Raw genomic sequence first — 5,738 nt, 5'->3', positions numbered from 1 at the left:
AGGTACTTTATTTAACTCAAGTTTAGTAATAAAGTCAACTCCATGAGGGGCTCTTAGGTCTTCGCCTGAGAGGGGTTGCCTTGGTGTCAGAGAGCTGGAAATAAACTTCCTCAGCATCAGTGGGTGTCACCCTGTTGGAGTGGTTTAGTTGTGAGTGCCTGAGGGGAACCATGGGAACTGCTCAAGCAGGAGGATGGGATTCACAAAGAAGGAAGAAGAAAGAAGGGGCCAGGGCATCAGGCAGGAAAGGAGAAGTCATAAGCCTCCTTTACAGCAGCCTTTCCTTTGCCCTGAAAGTTGGCCACTGGATCAGTGTTCAGTGATTCTTGTATGTATATAATGCCTTGTCCTATCTAATAAAGAGGGAATATGCTAATTGACCCTCACACTGTCGCAAAGATGGCGGTGCCCACGGCCAATAAGGAGGGAATATGCTAATTGACGGCCCTGCCCTCAAAGATGGCGGCACCCACAGCCAATAAGGAGGGAATATGCTAATTGGCTTCTCCACCCTCAAAGATGCAGCTCCCACAGCCAATAAGGAGGGGATATGCTAATTGACTGCCCCACCCTCACAGATGGTGGTGCCCACAGCCACAAGATGGCAGCGCCCAGTCCCCTCAGCCCCACACAGGTGGCAGGCATGCGGAAAGGCCAGGCCCGCCCCACACACCTGCTTCTATATTCCCCCAGTCCCCTCAGTCCCCCAACCGCCCAGGGCTGGCCCAAGGCACAGGTAAGCCTCAGGTGGTGGCTGCCCAGCCGCCCAGGGCCGCCCAAGGCTCAGGTAATCAGGGCCGGCCAAGACTTGCGCTGCTGGCAGTGGCAGTAGCAGAGGTGTGATGGGGCATTGCCTTTCCCTAATCACTGGGTCACCTCCTGCCCCTGAGGGCTCCCGGACTGTGAGAGGGTGCAGGCCAGGCTGAGGGACGCCCCCTCCAGTGCATGAATTTTCATGCACCGGGTCTCTAGTATTTAGTAAAGAGCTTTCAAAAGCCGAAACCGGTTTGGCTCAGTGGATAGAGCGTCGGCCTGCGGACTGAAAGGTCCCAGGTTCGATTCCGGTCAAGGGCATGTACCTGGGTTGCGGGCACATCCCCAGTAGGAGGTGTGCAGGAGGCAGCTGGTCGATGTTTCTCTCTCATCGATGTTTCTAGCTCTCTATCTCTCTCCCTTCCTCTCTGTAAAAAATCAATAAAATATATTTAAAAAAAAAAAAAAAAGAGCTTTCAAAACACACAGGTACCCCTCCCCCAGTTTAATCTTATGATAACCATCTGAAAGAGAAAGGCAAAAACAAAAGAAGTGGTTAAGATAGGAGTGCAGGTGCCTAAAAAACAATACTTGGTTATCTAAATAATTAAAGTAACAATAAAACATTTGTAATGAATAATAGCACAAATCTTAACTCTTTTCACAATTGATGGCCCTTTTTTTTAAATAATCATGGACTTCAATCAAGTCAACATAAAACGCTGAAAATAGTTTTGCTGAGATAGAATATCTACTAGCTAGGCTGATTCCATAGAAGGGTGAAGAACACCTTTTTGCATTGTAGTCAAAGGCATTAATCAGTAAACCAAGGAAATAAGCCATCAAAACTGTGGAAACTACGCCAAAATTTTAATATGTTTTATAAGCTTTTTTTCAGGCTCAAGTATTCTAAACCAAAGCAAATAAAATTCACTTTCCAAGTTTTGGCCTTTTTTTCTTTCATATTCTGGAATAAATTTGTACTTTACTTTAGAATTGCCTTTTTTATCTATAACGCTCTCAAAAGTATACACGGGAGCTCTCCAGAGGTTGCATGATGAGGACATCATAACGAATGCAGAGCGATGAACATCGGCTCTCTCCTGTTCAGCCAGACATTACAAAGACTTGTAAAAATGTATTTTGTTTTGGGAAATAGTTATTTTTCATAAAATATTTATGTTAAAATGAAATGGATTCATCATTGCTATTTTCAAATAAATCAATATGTTTTTTTAATTTCTTAGTTTTTATTTCAAATGCAATAAGTAACTGATAGTTATCACTCACTTAAACAGCTCTTGAGACCCTCAAATAAGTTTTAAGAGTGTCAAAAAGTCCTGTACCAAAGTGTCACAACCACTGCTTTAAGACAAAGCTACTCTTTTTAAGATGTTCAACATCATTAGTTATTATGAAAGTACAAATTAAAACTACAGTCTGATGCTGCTACCCATATGTTATATGGTTAAAATTTAAAAGTCTGATCAGACCAAATTTTGATGAGGCTTTGGAGGGATAAAAAATTGCACTGTTGGTGGGCATAGAAACAGTACACCACTTTGGAGAACAGTAAGCAGTCACTTAAAAATTAAATGCATCTACCATGTAATCCAGCCATTCTGGAACCATCCTATGTATCTGTCCATTCGAAGACTTGTACTTCAAAGAACATGGTTTTCTTTTTTGTAATCACTTCAACCTGGAAACAGCTCAAATATCCATCAATTAAAAAAATGGATAAATAATGAATAAAATACAACTAAAAAAAAACTGTTGATACACCAAACAAGAAAAATAAATCTTAAAGTAATTACACTGAGTAAAAGAAACCAAACATTTGTTTAAAACCCATAATATATTATTCTGTTTTTGTAAAACTCTAGAAAATGCAAACTAATCTGTAGTGACAGTGTTTGCCTGAGGGAGGGATGGGGAAAGTTGGGTGGGAGAGATTACAAAAGGACAAAAGAATACCTCTGGGGTGATAAATCATAACCTTGCTTGTAGTGACAGTTTCATGGATCAGTTGTACATTTTATGTATGTGCAGCTTATAGTATGTCATGCATTTCTTAATAAAGCTACTAAAAAACATTTTAAAATGTAGAATAAAAATTCCTCACATAATCACCACCAAAAATAAAATGCATATACTATTGTATTTTTTTATTTGAAACTGGCAGCCTCAACAACACATTTTAATGATAATAATTAACCAAAGAACTAACCTGTATTTCCTCAGGCAGATATAAGATAATTAAGAACTGTCTATCATATCCAGGCATTTTAGCATACTAACAAAGCTCACCGACACATATAACAAATTTCTACTGCGACGCACACATCACTTTTCATCTCCTTAAAGTGGCAAAAATGAACCCATTCATTGACATACAAGCATAATATTAGCTTATTTGGCCCATTATCCTATATAAATTTAGGAGAAATCAATTCAAATAAAATAAAATGTACAGTTACATTATACTTAACACTGATAAATCAAAGAAAGATAAGCTGTGTTTAAAACCTATCATACTACTCTCATTTGCCAAAGAGTTACCTTAATTTTGTGAACTTAAATTCTAAAATTTTTATTGAGTTAAATTTTCTATAAAATAATTTTTATTTTTATGTCTAGTAAATTTAAAGCTGTAGGGGTTCAATTTTCTTATTTTCTGTGAAATTTAGGAATATTCCATTTGTAAGTACTTGCTATCTTTATTAACCAAACAGAACACATTTTGTAATTTAAAATGTGCTATAATCTAATTTATTGATACACTCTGGAAATAGGAAAATGTTCCATATACTACAAAAGATAAAAGCCTTGCCATTGAACTTCGACCTATGAACCAGAGGTCAGGGTTCAATTCCCAGTCAGGGCACATGCCCAGACTGTGGGCTTGATCCCCAATAGGGGCATGTAGGAGGCAGCCAATCAATGATTCTCTGTCATCATTGATGTTTCTATCTCTCTCTTCCTCTTCCTCTCTGAAATGAATAAAAATATATATTAACTAGAGGTCTCCCCCTACCCTCTGAGATTCATCAGTCTGTTACATGGTTCCATGCCTGTGCATTGAGCATCTGCCCCTTGTTGGTCAGTGTGTGTCATAGCTACTGGACGGTCAGATGGTCACTTAGGCTTTTATATAGAGAGACTAAAAAGATAAAAAGGTTTTTCTGAATTGTAGGCACAAACACATAGAGCTTAATAGCTTCAGTTCTACAGCTTCAGCCATGGGTCAAAAGTAAACACAAAACATCACTAGTCCATATTTCAAAGTGCTGCTCTTCTTCCCAGGGGGCACAGAATTCTTCATTGATTTGAACTCAAGATAGAACAGTATTCAAACAAAAATGACCAAGAACTCAGATTCCCTGCTCTCTCCCACCCAACAGAAATTATATCTCTAGGATTTTTTGTTATATCAGCTTGTCAGACCATAAAACTGAATTCTCCATCATGGCTGCCACCAAGAGGGAATGATTTGTCAACCATGCATGGACTAGGAAGAAAAATAAACACAAGTCAGTAAAGAGGGAATAAAAACTAGAGAAATAAAGTCAGTGTAGCTCGAGTCTAATGCTGCTGAGGATTCTCTCTGAGCCAAGAAATGACTTACCTGTGAAAGCCGCCCGTGGCATGCTGCTCACCCCAGACAACACGGTTCATCTGGCTCTGTCGGGTTAAATCTGTATCGATAACCTCCAAAACTCTTAAAAGATACCTTTTTTAAAATTAAATCTTTATTGCTGAAAATATTACATAGGTCACTCTTTACCCCCTTTGACCCCTTCTAACTGGCCCCTCGCCCCAAGTGTTCACCACCCTATTGTGTGTGTCCATGCGTTATGCATATATGCATACAAATTTTTTGGTTGATCACTTCTCACCCATCCACCTTCCCCCGCCTTCCCTCTGAGATTCTGCAGTCTGTTCTATGCTTCTATGTCTCTGAATATAGTTTGTTCATTAGTTTATTTTGTTCATTAGGTTCCACCTATGAGTGAGATCATGTGATACTTGTAGTTCCCTGACTGGCTTATTTCATTTAGCATAATACTCTCCATGTCCCTCCATGCTGTCTCAAAGGGTAAGAGATCCTTTTTTTTTTTTTTTTAATTACAACTGCATAGTATTCCCTGGTGTAAATGTACCACAGCTTTTTTATCCACTCATCTACTGATGGGCACTTGGGCTGTTTCTAGATCTTGGCTATTATAAATTGTGCTGCTATGAACATAGGGGTGCATACATTCTTTCTGATTTGTGTTTCAGATTTCTTAAGCTATATTCCTAGAAGTGGGATCACTAGGTCAAATGGCAATTCCATATTTAATTTTTTGTGAAAATGCCATACTGTTTTCCATAGTGGCTGCACCAGTCTACATTTCCACCATCAGTGTGCTAGGGTTCCCTTTACTCCATAGACTCACAGCAGTTGTTGTTTGTTGATTTGTTGATGGTAGCCATTCTGACAGGTGTGAGGTGATACCTCATTGTGGTTTTAATTTGCATCTCTTGGATGATTAGTGACTTTGAGCATTTTTTCATATGTCTCTTGGCCAGCTGTACGTCCACTTTGAAGAAGTGTCTATTTAGGTCAGGGGTCCTCAAACTTTTTAAACAGGGGGCCAGTTCACTGTCCCTCAGACCATTGGAGAGCCGGACTATAGTTTAAAAACAAAACAAAACTATGAACAAATTCCTATGCACACTGCACATATCTTATTTTGAAGTAAAAAAACAAAACGGGAACAAATACAATATTTGTATTTGCATGTGGCCTGTGGGCCATAGTTTGAGGGCCCCTGATTTAGGTCCTTTGCCCATTTTTAATTGGATTGTTTGTCTTCCTTTTGTTAAGTTGTATGAGTTCCTTATATATTTTGGTTATATAAAAGATACCTTTATAGAAAGAAAATCATGACTCTTGAACAAGTTATAACATGAACACATGCACATAATTGTTTATTTAA

General features: G+C 38.9%; 1 protein-coding gene across 1 annotated transcript in view; it reads left to right on the top strand.

Annotated features, from left to right (window-relative positions):
• Positions 1–5,738, top strand: part of WDFY2 (WD repeat and FYVE domain containing 2) — a 200,560-nt gene that overhangs the window by 180,572 nt on the left and 14,250 nt on the right. The window lies entirely within an intron of this gene.

The sequence above is a fragment of the Myotis davidii genome, unplaced genomic scaffold, assembly GCF_000327345.1.
Source record: "Myotis davidii unplaced genomic scaffold, ASM32734v1 scaffold39, whole genome shotgun sequence".
Lineage (NCBI taxonomy): Eukaryota > Metazoa > Chordata > Mammalia > Chiroptera > Vespertilionidae > Myotis > Myotis davidii.
The sequence above is the reverse complement of the archived record's forward strand: the minus strand, read 5'-3'. Positions and strand labels throughout refer to the sequence as shown.